The sequence below is a fragment of the Lepidochelys kempii genome, chromosome 2 (assembly GCF_965140285.1).
Source record: "Lepidochelys kempii isolate rLepKem1 chromosome 2, rLepKem1.hap1, whole genome shotgun sequence".
Lineage (NCBI taxonomy): Eukaryota > Metazoa > Chordata > Testudines > Cheloniidae > Lepidochelys > Lepidochelys kempii.
In genome coordinates this window covers 156,673,074-156,699,206 of record NC_136381.1, presented here as the reverse complement: position 1 = coordinate 156,699,206, position 26,133 = coordinate 156,673,074, and the positions used below count along the sequence as shown (strand labels likewise).

General features: G+C 42.1%; 1 long non-coding RNA gene across 1 annotated transcript; it reads right to left on the bottom strand.

Annotated features, from left to right (window-relative positions):
• Positions 1-9,853: 9,853 nt before the first annotated feature.
• LOC140907186 (uncharacterized) lies at positions 9,854-19,420 on the bottom strand. The gene is made up of 3 exons (XR_012157408.1): positions 19,347-19,420; positions 12,503-12,656; positions 9,854-11,628 (listed from the first exon to the last, which is right to left on the bottom strand). It is a non-coding gene; the product is annotated as an uncharacterized LOC140907186 (long non-coding RNA).
• Between the last annotated feature and the right edge of the window lie 6,713 nt (positions 19,421-26,133).

Here is a 26,133-nt window from a genome sequence, read left to right as displayed (position 1 = left end):
AAGAGCTGCAAGAAAACAACAGACCTGCACACAAATCCCTGCCTCCATTTCTTCCCCACTCTGAAATGTTCTTTGGGATTCGATCAGCATCTTCTAAGGAGTCCAGGATCTTTCCTCTCCCCCTTCCCTCCTATGTGTGGCTTCTTCTCCAGAACATGGAGTCAGTCTCTCCCTCTCTGACCCCTACATTCAGAGTCCCTCAGCTCCTGGGTGCTTCTGCAGTCAAAAAAGTTTCCCCTGTTCCAGAAACCTGTCCCTTTCTTAGTCCTCCCACAACTTCTCAGGCTATGTCTACGCTACATACAGCAACAGAAGGGGTACACCTCAAGAGGTGGTGGCTATGTAGCTAGGTTGATGGAAGAATTCTTCCATTGACCTAGCAGTGTCTATCCCAGGGTTTAGGTTGGCTTAATTACCTCTCTCAGGGGTGTGAGTTTTTCACACCCCTAAGCAAAATAGTTAGGCCAAGGATCGGCAACCTATGGCATGCGGCCAATCAGGGAAATGCACTGGCGGGCCGGGATGCTTTGTTTACCAACAGCATCCACAGGTTCAGCCAATTGCAGATCCCACTGGCTGCAGTTCACCGCTCCAGGCCAATGGGGGCTGCGGAAATGGCACGGGCTGAGGGATGTGTTGGCCGCTGCTTCCCGCAGCCCCCATTGGCCTGGAACAGCAAACCATGGTCCGTGGGAGCTGCGATCGGCCGAACCTGCCGATGCCGCAGGTAAACAAATTGTCCTGGCCCACCAGCGGATTTCCCTGATGGGCCGCGTGCCAAAGGTTGTCAATCCCTAAGCTAGATTGACCTACATTTTAGGTGTAGACCAGGCCTCGGCCTTTGTGTTTTTAAAGGCTATACTAACAATACAATCTCTTTGTTTCACTCCTGGGGAATTTCTATTCTATTTAGTTTCTTATCACTGTAGTATCTGAGCAGCTTCCAGTAGTGCGCTCAGCAACGTGATTACACATTTGTCACATGTTGTTTGTTCTCTCATCCTTTCCCCACGGGAAGTAGCATGTGCAATGGAGTATCTTCTTTTAACAGGCTTCTGGGTTTTTGGTTTTGTTGCTGTTGTTTTTTTCTTCATTTTTGGTTGTGCTTTGTTGTTGTTTGTTTAAATATACATATTACTATAAATACTGTATACTGGTTGTTAGAGAAAGCAGGTCAAAAACACGCACCTCGCAAATGGAGTGGAAGGTGGTGAGGTTTGTGATGGTCCTGCATTTGCTGGGGAGTTCAGTCCAAGTTCTGTCTCCTGCACAGAGTAGCTTTACCTTTATTGTGGAGAGCTCCTTTGTGCCAGTGGAGTGAAGTTATTGATCAGGGTCTTCAGCCTGGAGCTTTTTCCACTCCTTCTCCTCTAGAGATTTGGAGAAAGCTGGTTTTCCTAGCTTCAGCCATCCCAATGTTCTTTTCAGGCATGTCCTATTCGCTTGTTGACAGCCCTTAATGACTGTCTTGTTCCAAGACAAACATTCAGGCATCACTTCCCTGCTCCTAACATAACGTATCTGAGGCCTGGTCTACACCTAAAACTTAGTTCAAGCTAGCTACGTCACTCAGGGCTGTGAAAAATTTCATAGTTAGGTCACCCTGGCCCTCGGTGTAGACCAGCTGGGTTGACTGAAGGATTCTTCCATCAACCTAGCTACTACTTCTTAAAGGTGGATTAACTACGCGGACAGAAAAAAACACACCCTTCCCTTGATGTAGGGAGGGTATACTCTACACACCTACAGAGGCTACTGCAGCTGTGCCGCTGTAGTATAGACACGATCTAAATATATGAGGTAAGAATACAGTAATGACCATCAGAAGGGCTTAAACATACGCAGCATTCATAATACCAAATGGAATTTGTAAGTTGTACATAGACAGATTTCCCAAATCGTTGCAGAGCTATAATGTCATAGTATCAAGAGATTTTCAAAATTTCATGGATAAAGTTTACGCTCACAATTAAACACTGATTATACATAGAGCATGCCTTAAAATTAGCCCTGAAGAACAGTGAAGTAGAGCACCATGCTGATGTTCCAACTGGCTAGGAGTTAGCAGTCAAAGGTGGGGAACTAAAACAGTGTTTTTCATTTCTTTTCACTATCTCTCTTCTTATGTTCAGTGAAAATGTTCATGGAAAAATATATATGAAACAAAGCATATTATTTTCTTTCTAAACCTTCATGAAATATATTTAACTTTTTTGATCAGCTCTAGTCCAGAGACAATAGACTGGTAAGAAGCTTCCAGAGCTGTAGATTGGATTCTAAGTTGTTTAGATGGATGTACTGATCTCTCATACTTTGAAATATTATTTCTGTGTTTAAACACTTGTTAAGAAATTTTAAGACAGTGTTTCATGATTCTTCAATACACAACAGCTGAATTTGGGGTCTGGTCTGATGTGGACTGGTTAAAGGACTTCTAAATTGTGTCCTAGGGAAGCACTAAGGATCAAACTAACTAGATAAAAAAAATCAGTATTTTAAGAACTATAATATGGTGTGGAACTTCCATTTTAATGAATATGAACAGTACTTCAATTCTTTTTGGAGATCGCCTTGAAAATTATTTTCTGTTAATAGCACTACTAAGCATCTATGACTGTAAGGATGAGAAAAACGCATAGAGTTATTGCTAAAGAACATCACACCAAAATCTAACACAAAAGGATGTTCAGGACTTAACAGAGATGTTCCCAGAACAAATTTCATGCTGAACAGTCTGAACTGCACTTCATCCCCTACAATCAGTTAGAAGGGGAAATGTCACAGTTGCCAGATTTCACATGGTAAATAAGCACCCCGACTTTCACAATAAGCCAAAAATCAAGCTAATCCCATTTCAAAACAAGGCCAAAACAAGCCAATCCCTGAGAACCTCAACACTCTATGTGACTAGATCCCCCCGACGTGCAATCTGGGACTGTGGTGGGCCCGCTGTGCACCCCTGACTCTTCCCCCCCCTTGTCCCTGCTTGCCCCTGCCTGCTCACCCTTGCCCCGGCTTGCTGGAAGTCAATCAAAAAAAAAAAGAAGCAACAAGCTTCAACAAGCTACAAGCCAAACAAGCAACAAGCTGAAAACTAGCCAACAAGCAAGCCAATCACAAGCTAATTAAGCCAAAAATAAGCCCAATTTCTGTGTTTTTTTCGCACATCTGGCATGTCTGGGAAATGTCCGAGTGCCTGGAAAAAGTAAAGAAATTAGCAAGAATGTGGTTTTTTGATCCATTCCTAAAGGAAGCATGGCATGACATGCTAAGAGATGGTTTGTTGCAAGCTGCATATAAAAAGATTCACTGCCCTGTTAGCTTTGGTCATGCAGACGGGCCAGATTTTTGACATGTTTTATGTTTGCAAAAGTTGGAAAAGTATATTTTATAGCTGCTTCAGTAAAACTAACAAGCAAGTCTAAAAAGCTCACCCGACCTACCTGCTTTGGAAACACAGGAGTGGCTTGTGTTCCTTTAAAGAGCAACGCAGCTGAGCTTATGGACACATTCTGAGAGCTTGCCATGGAAAACCATTGTCACAACAGACCATTCCCCAGAGGAAACTGTCATGTACGTCTCTGCAGAACCTGAGGATAAAGGAGAGAGAGAGAGAGAGAGAGAGCACACGAGTTGCCAGATGTGAGTAAACTATGTACAGGTTGAAAAGCTCTCTCTCCTTTGCATGATCAAGTACTGAAAAGTGACTGTGTCGTTAAAATGGAAATTTATAGTGGGGGGCAGCTTCTTTTAAATCAGAGACAATATAGAAATAAAAATGCTCAAAAGACACCCCTATAACCAACACAGTCTGCAATTACAATGTACACAGAAGAAAGACTGCAGGTTGTGGTAAACTCAAGGTAGAAGCCAAATACCAAAGTAAGCAGTGTAATCGTTGTAGCAAAGGGGTCGGGTCCATCTGTGCTGGGTCATAACTAATGACAACACTTATGCCTAAATTGGTCCATGGTCAAATGAGCATGCAATGTTCTGTGCTGAAGTCTTTACAGCTGTGTTGAGCTTGGTCAAATACATGCCGGCTGAACTGCATGTGGCTAACAGTTCTATAGTTCCTTATGCCATATCCATCGTAGCCTGAGTACCCTACTGCACTAAGCGACATGACTAACATCTGTGATGTGGTTCTTTTTTTCTTGCTCTCGTCTTCTCCCAAGGGGGGGAATTGTGTGCGCAGTAGAGATTATTGTTTTAAATGCACCCCTGCTTCGAGCTTAGAACAGCTTTAGAGGAGCGGATTCCCACTCATGGCTCTTATGCTGAACGGGCAGCACTTGTTCCCCTAAGCCACCATGGGAATGCGTACAACGCTGTGATGACCGTCATTTGCCAGGCTAGACCTGTGGCTCACAGGTGACTTTGGAAAAATAATTTGCTCAGCCAAAAGGTCTTGTCACCTGTGGCAGTTTTTGAATGTACCGCGCCCTAGGTGGTACATACTTCTACCACTGGTTCCTAAAATTTCCCACCACTGGTAGCAACAGTGGGAGCATTAGTATAGGCCACCTACCCCAGTCTAACCATTATGTTGCAGAAGACTGCTCTGAGCAGGCCAAGGTGACATAGCTGTAAAATGACAGAGGCTGGGGGTGGCCTGTCTGCACTGCACTTCTACCACTGCTGTCAGTGGTGGAAAATCTTGTAGGATGGGAAGTCTGGGGTAGACAGAGCCATTTTCTGTATTCTGCACCAGGATGGGTGTTGTCTTTATTTACGGCCATCATAAGGAGTTGCATGAAATCAGGTTTGCATGGTTCATTTTCCATGTTGTTGTTGTTTCAGGTGATGTCCTCCCGACACACCACTGGCAGCGGTGTGCAATGCACGTGTGGCTACGTGCTGCAGTGAAAAGCAGACTGTGTCCACACTGCGCTGTGTGAGCCACACACACCAGTGAAAGGCTATGGCAGGGGGCAAGCTTTCTGCAAGAGCCTTTCCCCACTGCCGGAGTTGTTCCCTGAGGCAGGAAAGGGCTCCAGCAGTTGGGAGGCAGGACACTCACGAAGGCACAGCTTAGGGGAGCAGAGCATGCTTAGGTATTTGCATACATACCCACACCCTTCTGGCATTTCTTTACTTGCCTAAGCCGCGCCTTGCTGGCTACACTGCTATTAATATCCGTGCTATGTGGGTATGTAGTCTACACGCCGCTGAAAGAAGAGTTCAGTGTAGACATACCTGTATGTATTTCTCATAGACTCATAGACTTTAAGGTCAGAAGGGACCATTCTGATCGTCTAGTCTGACCTCCTGCACAACGCAGGCCACAGAGTCTCACTCACCCATTCCTGTAACAAACCCTTGACCTATGTCTGAGCTATTGAAGTCCTCAACTCATGGTTTAAAGACTTCAAGGTGTAGAGAATCCTCCAGCAAGTGACCCGTGCCCCACGCCGCAGAGGAAGGCAAAAAACCCCAGGGCCTCTTCCAATCTGCCCTGGAGGAAAATTCCTTCCTGACCCCAAATATGGCAATCAGCTGAACCCTGAGCATATGGGCAAGATTCACCAGCCAGATACACAGGAAAGAATTCTCTGTAGTAACACAGATCCCACCCTATCTAGTGTCCCATCGCAGGCCATTGGGTATACTCACCGCTAATAGTCAAAGATGCCAAAATTAGGCTATCCAATCATACCATCCCCTCCATAAACTTATCAAGCTTAGTCTTGAAGCCAGATATGTCTTTTGCCTCCACTGCTCCCCTTGGAAGGCTATTCTAGAACTTCACTCCTCTGATGGTTAGAAACCTCCATCTAATTTCAAGTCTAAACTTCCTGATGGCCATACCCCAGCCAGCTAGACTATATCCCATGGTTGGCAGCTTTTGGTAGTCAGAGTGCATATCGCCTCTTTTTATAGGAGCAACAAGATGCACTTGGCAGCAAGTTCTCCCCTGAACTTTCCAGATCAACAGAATGGCTGTAGTGTCTAGTAGTGTCAGCAGTGCTCTGCTCTTCCTTGCCTTGCCATATCTGTTCATTCATCCATAATTCCACAGCTTTGGAAAGACCGCCACTCAATCTAGGAACAAACACAATTTGCACTCAGACTCTGTTGAAAATTCACATGCATCCTTAAATAGGCCTTCCTGCTACTTTCTTGTTGGGTGAACAGTAGGTCTGAAATGTATAGTGCTTCCTATTGAAAAAGTAAGTGTGGGCACACTGCACCCATTACTGACAGTGTTGCAAGCCACTCATTTTGATGATGCAAACTCGGAGGAAGCTGTCTGAAATTTACCCAGGTACTTTCCCTAAATGGTGGTGTAAATATTTAAAGACATCAAGGCCCAGATCTTCAAAGATATTTCCATAGCAAGACACCTTTTATGAAGTCTGTCTCATTCTTATTTGGAGAGCTGAATTGTTTTCTGTCTATCAAACGTTTGAACATGCATTTTGTCTTTCTCATCTGTACGAAATACGTTCACCCATTAAAAAGAACCGTTGCTTATAGCTCTGCTATTGCAGGGTGTAATGCTACTTTTTGTTTTTAGGTTTTTCAGTTTATAGGTGCATGAACTATTATAAGATTTGGTATAAACTTCTGCTTAAAAGGTATGCCATCAGCCTGAAATCTAGTCCGCTTCAAAAAGTGAAGTAAGAGTAGTTGTGGGTACTCCACCTGCCTCTGAATCCCCCTGCCAATTGTTATGCTTTTAAATCATATTTTTCTATTCTTTAAAATGTCTTTTCTTTCGCCTGTTGCTATGTGAGTGACTCAAACAAACAATAGGGGAAAGTGATTGACCACACGGGGGAAACAAGAGACACTGACTATAAGTGAAATTCTGTCACCTGCACAAAGTAAACAAACTGGAAGAAGAAAACAACCCAGAGGGGGAGAACACTGTTTTTCTCTAATCTCTTACAGCTATAGTAATCTTGGGTATTTCTTGCAACGCTGTTAGGGAGAAACAGTTTGGACAGAAGTGATTTTTTTAAAGTTCACAATGTCCCTCTGAAAGCTTTCCAAACACAATCCATACACTATGGATGGAGCTAGAGTAGAAGTTTGTTTGCAGACACAGAAGCACAGACACCTTATGCTGCACCATGATGGATTTTGCACCTTTTCCCTTTTTTCTTTAAATCAGTACCTTTGGTACCATGTCAATATTCATGATCAGTCGGAACAGCAGCCATGTCAACAAGAGTTCTTCCAGGCCAGACAGGCGCTTGTAGGTGGACAGTGTCCTTAACAACCCACTGGAGTCGGGGGGAGTGGACCCTGTCCTCTTTCCCCAACCAGACAGACAACTGGAAACAGATGCGATGGATCCCAGTCTTCGTGCATGAGTGGGAACAGGAGGCGGCAGCCTGGGCTTCTAGTAGTATTTTAATTATTGTTTTAATTCTGCAGTCTCCCAGATGTTCAAAACAGGTGCTTTAGACATTATAAAAGCAAAGAAGCAAGCAAATTAACATTGCAACATATCATTACATCAAGCACTTCACTTAAAGAAATTGACAAGAAGGCTCTTTATTTAATACTGCCTGGCATGCAGCATTTTCAGTCTGGATAGCAGCATTTTGAGCAGAAATGAAAATACAACACCCAGACCCCCTTTGCAAATCTATTTCCCATGGATGTCTAGATCCGAAGGAATTTTTCCCAGAAATGATGCTTTTACTGGGAAACAGTAAGACTCAGTGTCAGATTAATGATTAGCCAGGCATGTCAAGATGCAGTTTTGCTGCGTGACACACAGCCTGCATGTGTGTCACTTGGCCTCATGGCTTACACCACCTGCCCTGGACTGTGTCCCTCTCCCTGTCAGCCACCCTGCTGCTCTTGAGCCCGAGAGCAGCAATGTGACTAGGAGAGCGGCCGAGAGATTTAAAAGAAACCTCTTGTAAAAATAGCTTGGCAGAGGCCTCACCCCACAAGTGGCAATAGTTCAGGAAGAACCTCCCATAATGGGCCAGAGGGCTTTACACTTGGGTTGGGGGGATCCATGGAAGGATAGCTCTAGAGTCTCACATTGCATTTCAGCTAGGTTAAGTCAGGCTATGTGAAGTGGTAACTGTTTTCCCACAGGCACTGCACGTGTACTAGGTACATTGCAAGCTGATCAAATCATCTAGTTAATGCTCACAGTGAAGAGGGTGAGAATCATGCATTGTTGTGGTCTATATGAGAGAGAAACGTTCAGAAAGGAAAGAGTGGGTTGTGTCTTTATGTCACAGGCCAATGAAAAGAAGCTACAAATACAGAAAAATAACAGAATGCAAGATAGGCTGATATGAAAGGAGATGTGGAGAGTCCAAAATGATTTACATATTGTACATTAGTCTGACCTGAATGACAGCAACGTAGACTACCTGGTGAAATTCAGATCCTAATCTCTATAGCAAACAAGTGTAAGTCTGAATTCATTGCAGATGGGCCTGTCATTTCAGTGTCTGGCTCTTCAAGAGAAACAAAGTAATTTTTGTAATATGATATGTCAGAGGAGTATTTTTGTGTGGTTTATGAGGAGGGATTAGCTGCTTACAGGGATACTGACTATTTCAAGATTGTGGAGGAGTGATTTTTATGTTTTCAAGATTGGCACAGGTTAGGGGGAACACTATCGGTTAGGGATTTTAATGGGTATGTTAAGTTACACATCGCTGAAACTGTCATTTTATGTAGCTTCAGAAAATATACGTAAGTGCCAGGGTCTCTCGTTATTCAGCCATTACTTTGGCATGATACCAATAGGAATGCGTGCCACAAAGCAGGGCTTGCAAAATGCAGAGTGAAAAAGCAGTTAAGATTTGATAGTGTTTTGGATCTCTTAGAAACCTAAAAATATCCATGAATACGTGCACATGTGTGATGCTTTAGCCACCACAACATCTTGGGGAATTCTCAAATGTTCCCATTTTTTATGTGGCCTACGACTTTACTGGAGTTTGGTGAAAATGTGGTGATTTTTATAGCACTCCTTACAACAGATACAAAGATATTACAAAGTTTAAAAAGGGAAACTAAGTTCTATCTGCTTAAAATCCTCTTTTCCTGGAAGCTTAGAAAATACATACATGTGCTGTGCTACTGCATCCCGATCGTTTTTTGGACCACGTATGACACATGCTGTGTAGGTGACTGCGGGTCTGGAATGTAAAATCCTAGCCATCTTTTTGTCCTATAGTGCAGTTTATCTGAGGACTGCACAACACTCTGCAAACACACATTGAGTCTCACATTACGCCTGTGAGGAGGGGAAGGGAATGTATAGTTATCACATTACCTACCACTGAAATACAACCACTTCTCTTGATAGAAGAGGCCTGCTTCTTCTCCCACTGGAGTCACTGGAAAAACTTCCAAAAATTCACTAAAAAGAAAAGGAGTACTTGTGGCACCTTAGAGGCTAACCAATTTATTTGAGCATAAGCTTTCGTGAGCTACAGCTCACTTTCACCAGAGTTTTGATTACTTTTAACTTCTGCTTCCGAAACACACAGCAATCTTAGAGTTGCTCACGCCAAGCCACTGGCCAGGTGGCCTGGACATAAGGAGGGAGCAGGGCCTTGTCAGGTGCTCATCTGATGCTCCTGGAAGTTGGTTTGGGGGGGTCTGATTCTGCAAACCAACTTCCAGGAGCATCAGATGAGCACCTGACAAGGCCCTGCTCCCTCCTTATGTCCAGGCCACCTGGCCAGTGGCTTGGCATGAGCAACTCTAAGATTGCTGTGTGTTTTGGAAGCAGAAGGTAAAAGTAATCAAAACTCTGGTGAAAGTGAGCTGTAGCTCACGAAAGCTTATGCTCAAATAAATTGGTTAGTTTCTAAGGTGCCACAAGTACTCCTTTTCTTTTTGCGAATACAGACTAACACGGCTGTTACTCTGAAACCAAAAATTCACTGGGAGTAAGGTCGGGTCCACAATAAACAAACAGTGAAATCATGCCCCTCTCCCTGCCCCAAGTCGATGGCAGTTTTGCCATTGATTTCAGTGAGGTAAGGATTTCACCCACAAAGTCAACAATTGTGATAACTAATTACATGAATATATATGTTATGTTATTACAGGATTTTAGTGAAATCATGAAAAAGGTTAACTAGAAATGCATTTCTGCTGATGAAGTGTGTACATAGCACTTTGACTTCAAAGATGACAGAGTCCTTTGCCTCTAACCTTATAGGACTGTTTTCCTTGAATTAGAAAGCTGGTATCATCTCAGGAAATTATGGCCAGAATTATACTCTTCCCAAATATATAGAAGTTTGGGATAAATGAAAATTAACTAAGCAATAAAGGATTCTATCCAAATTACACACATGATCATTCTTTTTACCTTTTCCCTTCTTTTCTTAAGGTTCATGCTCTTTCTTATATAATCTCTTATATATCTATATGGGGATTGAAGTGGTTAACTTATTAAGGCCAAATCCTGAGGGCCAGAATGGTGCAAAAGGGCAGGAAAAATGGCCAGGTTCTGGCACACACTTAATGTTGATAAGTGTGTTAAGTCTGATGTTTCCAACTTTTAATAGTATTAAATTGGAAGGACCTAAAGAAATGTAAAACCAGTGAAAAAAAATCAAGAATGGATCATTTTATATGCATCTCACCGTTAACCTATTCAATGGAATGACTTGTCATTTTCAGAAAAAAATAAATCTAGCCCTTGTATTAAGTGGTGTGTATTTGGGAAGGATATATGTTGTTGTTGTTTATAGAAACTCAGTTGGGTAGTTCTCTTCTTTGACTTCATTTTTCAATATATCCTTAGCTATGCAGTCAGAACTATCACCTCCATAATATAAACTTTCCTTTGATATCTTAAAGAGCAAATAGTTATAGGATATCTCAGCACAAAATCACAAACTTCCTTACACAGAGGATTGTACATATATTCAGCAGTGAAGAGGTTAACAGAAGGATTTTTTTTTTCACCAAAGCCTCCACAAGCTCATTAAGTGGCCTAGGCATCTCTCCAAGAATGTGTTAATAGTCACTATGTTTCAACTCAGCAGTGTCTACGAATCTCTAGGGGTGGTGACAAGGTGAGATGATTAGATAGACTATCATTATCTCATAAGACAGACACACTCCACAATAGAAAGAACTAGGTTGTTGAACAGAAGCCACATTGATTAAGTTGGATCAGCTCAGAAGTTGACTTAAATTCTTTGAGCTATGCTCAGATCCTGGGCTACAAGTACTGTTTATTAACATATATTTGTTTCACATCTGCAACACACTTCCATACTCACTGGGCATGTAGGTCCAGCTTTTCAGAGGACCTCCATTTGGTGTGCAGTCCAAATTTGCAGTCATACCACTTTGTGTGGTATCTGATATACACAAATAACTATTTCCATGCATGGATGCAGCTTTTGTTTCTGAAAACAAGGTACACATATCTTTTATGAACTCCAATCAGAGCCAAATGAAAATTTGGACAACCCATAGAGTATATCACTTCTACATTCGTATGTCAACTGGGACATGGTAATCCACAAGGGAATACTGCCTGGGCAATATGTTTTGGAATTCAGCTTCTTCCTCAGGTTCATCTTCTTGTTCTCATTCTCATTCTCTTTTCATCCTGTCTTCTCAGAATGGCCCTTTCCCCTTCCAGCTCATACACCTCCTGACCAATTCATTCTACAAGAGAAAATAAATATTCAAACCCCAAATGACTATTTACACCAAGCAGTCTAGGGCTAGGGAACCAGCTTCACACATCTAGATCTCATGAAGGCCTAAAGGGACTCCCACCTGTCCCTTTTGCCTCTATGTATACCTAAGCCATAGGTATATCACTGTCTCACCAGTTACTTCTGGGGATCTAATATAAGGTGGGAGGAGGTGACGATCATACCCATCATTCAGTCAGTATTGTTATGATGGGATATTTGAGCTCATAGGACTCAAAATATCACATAATTTTAGTTGTTTCTGTAAACGTCACCTGCATTTGACTGTTATACTGCTGGTACGTAAAGTTCACCTTTTTCTCCTAGTATTGGCTTTGTGTCCCCCATGCCCCTCTGGAAATAAATCCCTCACATAACAGGCCAACGTTCAGATGCTGGAATGTGTGTTTAAAGTTAATAGACCAGACTGTGCATTCACCATTCTCGCACATCTGAGCCAGGCTGATATTCAACAAACAGTCCCCACACAAACAGTCGGTGTGGCTCTCCACCCATTAGCAATCTAAAGCCTAATATGTCCTTGACACAGAACCTCCCCTGCCACCCACAATTTCCCTAATGTGAAGTTAAACAAAGCTCAGACAAAAGGTAAAACATTTGGCATAAAGCAGGAATGCGCTAGGCATTTGGACCCGCTCTGTAATGATTTGTGAATACTGTATGTTGGCCTGGCTATTGGGATGTTTACTGTAAGCATATATTATGTTCATTAGAGGACTGTCTGGATGAAATAGGAAGGAAAAGAATGGCACACGATAAGCCACCTCTCAGCAAACATTTAAGAGGGACAATGCTAGAGCTGGTCAGGTGCCCATACTCACTCAGACTGGTAGGATAATCATGGTTGCCACATAGGTTACCATAGTCCAGGTCCTGGTCTAGAAGTGAGAGAACTGTGAAATCCCATCTCCAGATAGGTAAAGGCATGCGGCCTAACAGCTGAGGAGGTGCTCTCAGACAGAGGTGTAGCTAGCCCTGTAACCATGAGACGTGGATAAAATAAAGTGTGTCAAAGAGAAGGATAAAATAGATGGTCATGGTCGATAATATGTCTAGATCACATTTAAGGATGCCCAAACCATCAACTGGCATATCCATCTATATGTTCATGTGTGTTTTATTTGTATTTAATGGTTGTGATAAGAACAACAGTTTACATTTCACATTTGTGATGTCATCTCTAGACAACATGGACTCAGTCTTTTGGGGATCCTCAGCCCCTTTTGAAACCAAACAAAATTGAAGACACTCAATCGCTTCACAGGATCAATCTCTTTGTGACTAGTTTTTAATCAAATGAATCCAGGTGGGTTATAGGCTACATTAGTCCTTGCCCCCGGATAATGCCAGCCATTTAGTTAATTAATTAGCAGGTGTTTAAAATTAATTACACTTTCAAACAACAGACAGTGAATTGGAAAAAAAAAATCACTGTGGTCACAGGTAAGCATCACATGGTTGAGCATTTCAGTATTCTGCCACTACATACCACAGCCACCACTGGGGCTTCTGCACCAAGAACATAGCCTTTTACCACTTGAGCTAAAGAAGTAGTCCAATAACTAAGAGAAAGTAGGAGGCTCTAAAGTTACTAGAACCAGCTATAAGACAGAGTCAGGCTCATATTCCTTTGTTCAGCATGCGCTGTAAGCAGACAAATAAAATATCTGACTCAAAAGTGAAAGTATCTATCTGCTATGTGACAGGTTTCAGAGTAGCAGCCGTGTTAGTCTGTATTCACAAAAAGAAAAGGAGTACTTGTGGCACCTTAGAGACTAACCAATTTATTTGAGCATAAGCTTTCGTGAGCTACAGCTGCATCCGATGAAGTGAGCTGTAGCTCACGAAAGCTTATGCTCCAATAAATCGGTTAGTCTCTAAGGTGCCATAAGTCCTCCTTTTCTATCTGCTATGTGTAGCTTTTGCAGTGGGTTTTTAAAAGATTTTTAAAAAAACAGAGTATGGGGGTAGCAGCCCTGCTTACATGTTCAAGTAGAGAGCAGGCATTTTGAACTCCAGAACATCTTAATTAGTGGGGGGGGGGGGGGGGAATCAGTCTGAGGTTACATACAGCAATACGTATCAAGCTGCAAATTCTGAAGTAGGGCCAGATCACAGGATTTGTAATTAGAGTGAGTACATAGTGCTTCCTAGCTGAACAAAATATGATGGGCACCTGTTTCTGCAATGCCAGCGTTTGAGAGGATTCCCAATGAAAGCAGATACCCCTCTGAGGGGAAAGCGAGTGCCTTCTCTCAGGCGGGTATATGTCACAGCTAGTTCAAGAGAAATGGCTTCTAGACAGTTAAGCTTCCCCTGAAACCTCAGCATATCTATTAATAAGGGAGAGTGAAAGTAGGGCTAGAAAATAAACTAGAAGCACAAGCAGCAGTCACCTGAGGCTGCACATGATTAACTTCACCAAAGTGTACTATGTGGCTGTAAAAGGAGAAAATACATAGAAATTCCTTGTTAGGTTAGAGAATGTTAAAAATAAACTTGTGCAGCTTCCACAACTATGCTTGACAGAACCAGGAGTCAGTTTGTCATCTGGGGCCTAATTCTGACCTTACATCAGTTTCAAACTGTAAACTTCACTGCTTTCAGTGGAGTTACTGCCTATTTACGTCAGTGTACATGCAATCAGAATTAGGGCCTTTGTCTAAGATGCCAAAAAATAACAGTGGCCCCCTACAGAGATAATAGTGCTAACAGTTTTATCCCTACACAAAGTAGATACTATTTTATAATCACAAAGCCCTGTCTCTTATCAGACCATTCACAATAGTCAATCAGGAGCATATTTCACTGTAAGGTAGTACAGCCTCCAGTAACTGATATTCAGAAAAGACTCTGAATTCATTCTGGAGTGAAAGGAAATGGCCCTAACCCACTCCTCAGATATCCCTGAGCTCCATGGACAGAGAAGCAGAGGGATCTTTACCAAGTGCAACTGTTACTGTCTCTGCACTTCTGTGATTTTCTGAACAATATTATGAAACATGCCGAGAGACCTACTTTCTGAATTAAATTGAATCTCATTTCAACTGCTTTTGCAAACAGGTAATTGAGAAGGCAGACTAACAAAATTATCTATATCTGTAGTGCAAGATGCTTTTATTTCCCCTCAGTATTGAAGCAAAGTTGTCTACCGTATTAAGTCTCTTTCTTTGTCCTGTCTCCAAACCAGTGAGCAAATCCTGTCCACCTGCTCTCTGGGGGCACATACAGCTTGCTAGGCAGCAAAACTGAAGGAATTCTGCTGTGTGGGAGGCAGGAAGCACTTAGTCTGAACCCCCTGTAGATCTATTCCCCAGGAGGCTTGCCTCCTTCCACCCCAAAGTACAGGGTGGGGTGGGGTGTGGGGGTGGCCAATGGATCTAAAAGCCACCCCCTTTGTCTCTCCTTGTAGGGGCCGCGCCGCTGTGGAGGCAACTGCAGCACAGATGCTGAATGAGCATTGCAGAGTGAGTGGCCCTGCTGTCACTCTACAGGTTGACTGAAGCAGGGGGCTCAACACCATCTCCTTTCAAGTTTGTTGTTGTTTAGAAACTGGTTCAGGGGCCAGGATTTGCCCAGAAGGCACTAACCTGCCCAGAAGCCGGATTGGCTTAATCACTTTGTCCAAAGGCCCCAAACACACATGGCTAAAACACAATCAAAAGCTGAAAATACACCAGTCCACAAATGTATATAAAATACCAACTGCCAAATTGAGACAACCTTAATAAATGTGTCTAGGATGCCCAAGCTCCCAAGACCAAAAAGTGGATTAGCAGCTATATCAGACCACTCTAATTGCACAGCAGACTGTGGAAGTGGCAGTCATGACCCGGTAGTTCAGGTTGAACCTAGACATGTATTGTAGGCCCTGTTTTCAGTATCTGTTAACTTTTGATCAGAGCAACACTTTCACCTGAAAATTGGTATGTTTACATAGGTTGGGTGTAGTCATTTTCTAGAGATTTGAATTACTCATTAATAAAAAATAACTATGTTATAAATGTATTCTTTGCAATTCATGAATTTTACGTTCATATGTTTTTAGTGTGCCCTGCAAACAGTCCAAATTTCTCAAAGAGACAATTATCTTCAAACACTGAAGATTAGGAAATGACCTATTCTAACAGCAAGCTTAACACACTGTCCCTTAAAATACATGGATGGTTGAAATTTTCAGTATCCACAACCTAAACCCTAATTCTGCCTGAGCTGTAACAGAACCCTCCAAATTGCACTTCTTTTTTTTTCATACCTACCTCCTGATCCTGCAAACTCTTCATTTATGCAATTAAAAATGTGCAAAATGAGGCCCTAAATTGTAGGATGAATTATTTTAAGTTTGAGTGGGTTTTTTCCCCCCAATGAAACTAAAATCAAACTCCACACCTCAACAGGGCAGTCTGTGGAGATTAGTGTCCTTTTTTTCCTCTGCAGTGCACTTCTTAAATATTTCTCACAAAATATTCAAATATTTGAATCTACAAAAGGATACTGAAAATGTGCACTAATGACTGGCAGACCCACTGCTGATTGTCAGATTTTGTGAAGCGGTGAGAATGTAAAAAAAAGCCACAAAGATACTATATTAAAGTGTTATTAAATGTACAGTAGTCTGTTTTGTTACAGAAAGGAACTGTTGGCAATAAAAGAATTGACTACAGCACTAGCCTGGGGTCAGAAAGGCACTTAAGCACGTGCTTACTTTCACTGGGACATATGCACCTTAACATGTGCTTAAGTAAACTCTTACACTGTGGGGAATGGACATCTGCTGCGAGTCAGTGACAGCAACGGAAGGTGCATTCCCTCAGCACCTTAGGCGATCATGTCCTGCCTGAAAAGTGGAGAGAGGCCAAATTTTGTTTGGTGTCAATTATTGGGTTAGCAAGTTAATGAAGTGAGAGTTGATTGCATTCCCTTGCTGGAAGACATTTTTTTCAGAGATCTTATATAGGCCCAAATCAGAAAACCCTGGATCAGTCACATTACAAAAAGAGTTGATTTTGTATTTCTGGTCCTTAAACTTGTTCTCCATAAAACAGAAAATCATCAAGATGAACAGGAATAATTAATGTAAGGGAGACAAAAGGGATACACACCCATGAAATGCAAAATTTGACCTATGAGAGGAAATAAGGCTGTAGGGAGAATATGAAGTGAGAAGTTTATACAAAAGATTCTAAGAAGAAGACGTTGTTTTCCAAAAGATGCTAACAGAGACACTGCAATTAAGGGGAAGCCCTTTGTGCATACATCTGAGTGCAGGGTTTGTCCCATTGTCTATTGAAATGTAAGTATATTGCAAAAGTAGACCAAATAATTATTTAAAGAATATGTGATCATTTATCTTTCTTCGTGCGTCTTAATTAACATCTTGTTTATTTAATAGGAAAAAATACATATTGATGCATTCAGAAGTGAAGTTCTAGGCTACTCATGTATGTTTCAGCAATTCAAAAGGTACATCAAATAAACAACACTGGAAGAAAAGAACAATAATAAAAAATAGCAGATGCATTTAAATATAATGCTCATTATATTTAAGTTTTGTGAAGATACTTCTTATGGTAAATAGTAATGGTAAGAGAATTTTGGATTTAAAAAGAGTACTGGAAACACTCTATACCCTGCTACATTTCCATTTGCATTGAATCCAGTTACTCAATTAAAATACAATTTTAAAATGTGAAGCTTAGCCCACCCTTATATATGGGACTTCCTCCAGCTCTATCCACTGCATTGTCAAAACTCAAACAGATGGAGCAGAAGGAGTGCATTCAGTTCTGAAACTGAAGCCAGAACAACAACCAGAAGATCCAGGCAATCTGCTCTGTTCCTCACAAGGAGAATTTACACATAGTGGGAATGTTTTTAATTGTCCATCTCTCACAAAAGAAAAGGAAAATAGTTTAATGACAACACAACTTTTAAAGTCAGTCAGACTGAGGAGGAATGTGGTAATATTCTGCGTGAAAACAATAAGGGTAAAATTCTAGTACCAAAACCTAACATACTGTTTTTAAAAAAATGAGGAAAAAAAATGAGGGCAGTTCAAACAAGCAAAAGCACAATGTTCTGAGAGCGTGATGCATTTATGGGGCCGGAATTCAGCTGGCATACATTGTCCGAGCTCTACGGACTGGCATTTAAAATAGTTTCACATGTGCCATTAGGGACCGATCCTCAACTGGGAACCAGTCCTGACTGAGGTAAAGTGCTCAGAGTGGAAACTGTTTCTCAGGCTATCGCACATTCCAGAGCCACCCCTGTTGACTCTGCAGCCGATGCGCCTCGCTGTGGAAGGTTTGGCCAAATTCTCCATGTAGTTGTGGGTGCATGGGCTGTACTCCAAACCCTCCCTTATTTGCCCATGCACCAGCTGCTCATCCATACCCTCAAACAGAGATTCTCAAATAGGGAGTAAGGCCCACCGAGGGGTTGTAAACATGTTTCGGTGGGAAACAACCACCCTCCCTTATTTATGGCTAGATGGGAAGGGCTCCTGAAATGGTAGTCTGTTGTAAGATGGGGTCCCAGTTTGGAAAAGATTGAGATCCACTGCTCTTGAGGACAGAATCCTGCAGAACACTACGCTGAGGCCTCCGGTGACTGCACGCTGGCTCTGCATGGGGTCCCCACATCTCCCCACACAAGACACAGTAGAATAATTTCAGGTGCATTCCTGGGACATTCTGGAACAGCCTTCCCATAGCAGTAGTGGGGGCAAATAACCTAGTTTTAAGACTGATCTGATACACATTTATAAATGGGATTATATGATGCTGTGATCGCAAGGGATAGGATTTGATGGCCCAGGTGGTCCCTTTCTGTCCCATATCTGATATCCTGTACTCCAAAGCAGCCTTGCATGCCTGCTATAATTGGGCAGGATGTTCCTATTTGCAAGGCTCTTGAGGCCTATAGCAATGCTCAGCAAAATCCTACAGATATTACTAGGCCTGAAACCAACCCAGCATTCTTAAACATTAAAAATGGCAGATACTGAAGGAGATTCAATAGGTCTGTAGTAGTAGTAGCCGGGAATGCTTAGCAGACAGGAGAGATGCACCCTCCCCCTGCCTCCTATTTTGCAAGTTCATCTGAACATTGCCAAAGAGTAACATCAATATATGCAACTACCAGATTTGGGGTTAAAATGATCATTCTTTGTGTCCAAGTGAATGCATATTAAAAATTAAATATCTACAAAGCATCATTTTAAGACTGCAAAATGATGTTCATAATTATGATTTTCCATCACTAGTTTATAAGACGCCTTTAGGAGACTGAAACAGCAGTTTCCCTTTCCCTCAATCATACATGCCCGTTTTGTTTTCATAAGGCTCAGCAGAAAGGTCTGAGTTGCTGGCCTTTGGGGGATGGGGAGGGTCTTCCTTTCAGCAGACATGAGCGTTGACATGAGCTATAAAAGGTTACATGGACTTTGGACATGAATCTAAGAAGGCAGGGGGAAGGGTCCTTACTACATATCAAATGTTGGGCCTACAAATCTTGATTGTGTCCCTTTAAGCAGACTCCAAATAGCATTTTGCTTTTTCTACAAACGCCAATATTTGAAACACCCATGTGGGCTTGAGGGAAGAATGGCTTTTCACCATACAAAGTGTATGCATAATTTCCTGAAAAGAAATGGCATGCTACCTTATTCATTTATTCACATGAAATGGAGTCCACATTCTAAGCAATGATTGACATCAGGTATGAAGAGTTATTCTGAAAAAGAGGAGGCATATTACATTAGGACTACTAGGAAGCAAGGAAGATATTCATTAATATGTTTTTTTTTTCCTCCCCCACTGAATGGCATGCTAAAGCCTTGATACAAAAATGACAATACATGATATCAGCCACTCATTCTCCACCATGCCAAGTGCACAGCGTTGCAGAAACGGTTTCCAGGTACAGCAGAATCTAAAGCATAGCAAATTTAAATTTCATATATTTTGCACAAATGAAAGTAGCAGCCACACATATTCATGTTTCAGAGTAACAGCCGTGTTAGTCTGTATTCGCAAAAAGAAAAGGAGTACTTGTGGCACCTTCGAGACTAACCAATTTATTTGAGCATGAGCTTTCGTGAGCTACAGCTCACTTCATCGGATGCATACCGTGGAAACTGCAGCAGACTTTATATACACACAGAGATTGTAAAACAATACCTCCTCCCACCCCTGTCCTCATTGCCAGCAGGAGAGTGCGTTTGTGTGTGTGTGTGTCTCCCCGGGAAAAAAAAAAGGGGGGGAGGGGTGAGAATGCCTGGATTTGTGCTGGACATGGCCCACTTTGATTACCATGCACATTGTAGGGAGAGTGGTCACTTTGGATGAGCTATTACCAGCAGGAGAGTGAGTTTGTGTGTGTATGGGGGTGGGGGGGTGAGAAAACCTGGATTTGTGCTGGAAATGGCCCACCTTGATTATCATGCACATTGTAGGGAGAGTGGTCACTTTGGATGAGCTATTACCAGCAGGAGAGTGAGTTTGTGTGTGTGTGTTTTTGGAGGGGGGTGAGGGGGTGAGAGAACCTGGATTTGTGCAGGAAATGGCCCACCTTGATTATCATGCACATTGTGTAGAGAGTTGTCACTTTGGATGGGCTATTACCAGCAGGAGAGTGAGTTTGTGTGTGGGGGGGGGTAGAGGGTGAGAAAACCTGGATTTGTGCTAGAAATGGCCCAACTTGATGATCACTTTAGATAAGCTATTACCAGCAGGACAGTGGGGTGGGAGGAGGTATTGTTTTACGATCTCTGTGTGTATATAAAGTCTGCTGCAGTTTCCACGGTATGCATCCGATGAAGTGAGCTGTAGCTCACGAAAGCTCATGCTCAAATAAATTGGTTAGTCTCTAAGGTGCCACAAGTATTCCTTTTCTTTTTACATATTCATGTGTTGCATTTATCTGGCAATAAAACACATGTGACCTAGAAATAATGTCATTTAACAAATTCATGACTTTCTGAAATACACACTTCAGGAGTTAAAAAAACCCCAGCAATGATGAACTGGATGTAAAACTCTTTGTTAGTGTGCGTACAACTTTTGTGTTTGCTTTATATAATCATTCATATAATTGAGGTTTACTAGCGTCAATGATGGTGGAAATCAAATTTTAATCTCACATGCTCAAATACGCATGGAAAGAGAATTTTATCAATTCGCTTTTCTTGAGCATTTTACATCAGAAACAAGATTACAGGCATACCATACAATCAATTCTATTCTATTTTATTCCTTTTAGTTTGTCATACGACCATCCCCAGGAAATAGTGATCTGCCCACAGACATTCTGTGAACAGAAAAAGAGGCTACATTCATCGTATGAATTATCGGCTGCAATATACACAGGCCAAACAGTTAATGATTTTCTTATTATAGTAGCAGAATACAAGCTTTTTATTCATAACATCTGGAGCCTGACAACTGGCTGTGCTGTTTTTCCAAAAAGAAGGGGGTTACAAAAGAGGTTGTTGGATGATAAAATTAAAGCACTAGTTTCCAGTTGTTGAGACACAGGCTACGTTTACACTACGGACCTTACAGTAGCACAGCTTTACTGCTGCAGCTGCACCGCTGTAAGGGCTCCCGTATCGCTGCTCTGTGCTGGCAGGAGCGCTCTCCCGCTGGCATAATTACACCACCCCCAACAAGCGGCGGTAGATCTGACGGCAGGAGACACTCTCATGCCAGCAGAGTGCTGTCCAAACCGGCGCTTTTGTCGGTGACACTTAATGTCGATCAGGGGGTGTTTTTTCACACCCCTGGCCGACAAAAATGCTAGTGTAGACAAAACCTAAGGGGCTAAATTCTGCTCATTATACTCCTGGCAAGTAGACCCATTGGATGAAATGAGCAGGAGTTGTCCCATAATCTGGCTCCAGATTGGGGAAGGTGGCGGGGGGTTTGTATAATTTAGTAGTAGAAAAGTGGTATGGAGTTCTGATAACAGCTACGCCAGCCCTTACGCTCGAGCGGCAACTGAGAGGACATTGTGTTGCAGCACTGTACCCAGGCTCGGGAGTGTGGGTTGGATTTGGCTATTATTCCCGCCAGAAGGTTTTTATTTAATAAGAACAGAATTAAGCAAGATTTTTTTAGAAGTAAATCAGTGATGCCTAGTACAACTTGATTTAACTAATTAAAGCTGGCCTGTGGCCACACCATCTTGGGCTGTACGCGTATCAGCTTTTATTAGCTAAGTAACATCGGGCTGGGTCAGTACTTGGATTGGGGACTTTGACATAAGTCCCAGGTGCTACAAGAGGTGGTGTTACTGAGCCGGTAGAATGGAAGTGTTCCTCTCCCCGTATCCCCACTGCACTGGGATAAGATGGCATCCTACAAGGGATCAACTGTGCTGCTGAAGCCAGCCCCTTTCACATGAGATGTTATTTACTGTCTTACAATCCTCACAAACATGCTGGAGTTTCACAAGACGACATGATCCTTGCCTCAAGCAGCTTACAAAGTCATTTCTGACATGAGGCGGTAATGAAACAGTTGGGATGAGTTAAGGAGAGAAGGGCAATGGGAACATCAACAAGATTCTTCTGCTCCTCAATGAAAGGAAGTGCACTGCATGAGGGAGAAGTCTTCCCCCCTGCCTGATAATTAGTAGAAATAAATGGTTTGGTTGGCTATAATAGTCTTGTGTGTATAACCCATGATTACACTGTGTGGCTCTCTGTCTCCCTCTAGTGACTGGACCACACAGACATTTATGTGTCAACTGGAGCCTTTAAGCTGACACTGGGTCATCTCGCTCCTATAGCAGAAGCTTCTGCTTTTAGAGCCAGAGTTCCCAGTTTCAATCCCTGTTACTGGCTACCCATGCAGGGGCCTTGTGTTACATGTGCTATTATAAAGGTTGTCACATCCCACCCCAGAAGTGGCTGCATTTCAGTTGTGTGGAGAAGTGATCTCTGTAAGCCAAATCCCCCCAACGTTAGAAAAGCCTTAGTACAAAAAGGCCCAGTTCATAGAAAAATGAACTTCCGCCCAAAATGTTGTTGCTGACCAGAGTGTCTGTGCATCAAGCTATTGTTAAGTATGGGGGAGAGAAGCAGACATGGTTTGCAGCTCAGCAATTAGGCTGATTTTGGGTCATGAGGCTTTACGCTGCGTGGACTCGTCGGCCATAGCTAAGACATTTCCACTTTTCCCTATCCCTGTTCCTGAGCAGCGAAGAACCCGAGAGAGGTCACATCTGTGGTGCTCAGATACCTGCAGAGGCCCCTGCGTTGCTACTTACCCCACCAGCACACCTCTGTTGTTCACTCCTATAGTGTGTCACCGTAGGTCAGCTCAGGAGCTAGCCCTCTAGATGTAGTTTGGGATTCTTGCTAAAGGGCTTTTAAAAATGGGATTCTTATAGCCCACATGGATTCTAAAATAAAAAGGTCAGGTTTAAAAGATTTTGATAACTCTAAGGGACCAGTATACACATTCTGCAATTGTATTGCCTAGATTAGAGCAAATCCTCAGTTCTTAGTTCAACAAAATCCCCACTGAATTCAACAGCAGTGTTTCCAACACTCGTGATTTTCTCATGTAAGTCAAATGATATCTGGAGTTTTAATTCAAGCCCCACCTCCTGGAGCTAAGTGATCTTGTGAGAATCTCAGTTTTCTTTTTTTAAGTCAATTTCTAGCCTTCTTGATTGCTGAGAAGAGATGAAAGCATGACCCAATATGGCTCAAATACGAGAAGGCAAATATTCCAACAGTTAGTATTTTAAAAAATTTTGTTGGGATTCTTTTGCCCATCTCATGATTTTTGAATGTGAGGAGCTGGCAGTACTACAGTTGGAATCTGGCCTGAATAAGGACTAAAACTGAGAGCCAAATCATACCCTCCTGGAGGAAAAGCAAAACAAAGATGGGACTGACAACTAGGGGCCTGATTCAAAACGCCAGGTTTAAGATGCCGTCGTGCCCTAACTACTGAACATTACTGAATTGAGCAGGGGGCAGTATTCCAAATTGGGTCCGGCCCCAACCTGAACAAACTGGCTCCTTAACATGAGCTGAACTGAAACCACAGATTCCAGGTTTGCATTTCTGGATCCAGATCTGCATGATTCACTGAGGCTCACTGCTACTTAAAGCACAATTTTGAGATCTCTGAAATACAGTAAAATAAGCTGAGAGTATCATTTAGAAGTTAAAAGTTAATTTGTTCCTTTTTTCAGACTATGTACCTCCCCAATTTTACAGATATATCTAAACTACAAATAGCACAGTGCAGAAGCGACTGCAGCGCACTGCCCGGTCTCTCTGTGCATGGGTGCACACGAAGGCTTCAGGACTCATCTACAATTTGCTGCGGTAATTCCTCAAAGTCAGCAAGTATTAACAATTCATGAAAAAGAAAAACAGTTTTTTCTTCAGTCAGAAAACGTTAGGAGTATCTTGGGCTGAAGACACATTGGGCAGACCCGGGTACAAGTTGGCCACAGCTCTTCCCGGAGGTGCCACTTACACAGGTTTTACTGGCATGAATTAGGCTTTCATTAGGGAAACACAATACCCCAACTGCTGCTGCCACCCGTGGTGTTTGTGGCACAGAAATACTTTCCACCAAAGGCAGATCTCGAGCCAACCTACGCACTCACACTGCTGAAAATGCCCACTGATGGCTTTTCTCCTCTCTCAAAGTAATTGCTCTTCATCCCCCTCCACATATTTCTAATACTCCTGTCACTACAGTACCTCCATGCCAACAAGTATTTGGTACCGTGGAAAACCAAATATATTTGCATGACCTCTGCAACCTGTCCAATTTATTTTTCAGTAATTTGCTCAGTGTTTATAGAAGACAGTGTTGGCCAGGGGCTTGCACTGGACTGGGACTCAGGAGAATTGGGTTCTATTCCCAGCACTGCCAATAGGCTTTTGGGTGGCCTTGGGCAAGTCGCTTTAATGCTCAGTGACTCAGTTTCCTCATCTGTAAAAAGGAGATACTGAGTGGCTTCCTTTGTAAATTGCTTGGAGATCTACTGATGGAAAAAAAGAGCTAGCTATTATTATTATAACCATAGTATATATCTAATTCTACCCCAAATTACAGTCTCTCTCAGTTTCTGGGGAAAAGACTGAAAAATCTGATAGTATTGAGAGAGGGGATGTCCCCAAGTACCCCAAAACAAAACCCTGCGGAACCAAAGCACTCCAGTGCATACACAATTCTCCCCCTGGGGAGAGGATGAAAGATAGAATGAACCATGTGTGATAGACGTTAGTCAGGTCACTTAATGAACTGCTGGAAAGCATCCCACTACTATGGTAAAGAGCGGGGTATAAGATTCTGAACAGAATTTAGGTGCCTAACTTTGGAAACGCACATTTGAAAATTTTTGCCTTGGGAACACAACAGAGAATCTACATTTTTCAGACAGTCATAGAGTTGAAGGCCAGAAGGGACCACCTGATCATCTAGGCTGACTTCCTGTGTATCAAGGCTTGGAAGGATTCGATTTTTATCTGAAAATATTGGTAAACATCGATTTCACCACACACACAAACTGATGAAAAAATATGTCTATTGCTAATAATCAAGTTTACAGATAGGCAAAGTAAGAAACGCTGCTTGAGAATTTATTAGAGTTTAAAGATATTTACATTGTATGTTTAGACGTGTGTGACAATTTGTGCTTTAACAGTTATAAAGCTTTAACTTTTTGAATCTCAACATCTACTGTCATTAAATAATCCTCTGACCCATCCGTTACCTGATCTCCCCTTTTATTTCCCACAGCCATGAAAATTTACATCAATAAAAAGTTTAAAAATGATCAAAACCCACAATTTAGCACAACTGTGAACATTTAAATGGATAAAAATTAAAAAAAGTTTTAATATAAAAATTGATATAATTCTGCCAAGCCTACGTATATCTCAGGCCACTAACTACCCAGCCATCTTCAGACTAAACCCTGCCACCAGAACTGGATCAAAGTATTACAGCCCTTGGGAAACTAAACTCTCGTTAATAGATGCAGTCCTGGATAATTCGATTGCTCATAGTATTTTTATAGTACAGTGAAGGGAAGAAGTGTGGGGGGAACTGAATTAGTAATGGGCAAACCTTAAAAGGGTTAATTTGGCTGTAATAAGCATCCATAAGATTCAATATGTATCCAAAGTTTATTCAGTCCCTCTTGATGGTGAAATCAAGCTGAAAATCTGGTTAGTGGTGAAATCAGGAAGTGAAGAGACATAGCAAAATAGTTTAAATCCTAAGAAGTTTTCCAAAGTGTTTCAAACTTTAAAAATAAAAAAATTCCAGTTGGTTCTGAGTTAGCTCTTCATCCTTAACTTTATCTGCCTATGTCTCTCAATAACTTCCCACTGAACTCTCTTATCTTACCGTAAAGCATTAAATGTTTTCACCCCAACTTTGCCCCTCCTTTAACCATTAATTCTTCTGTG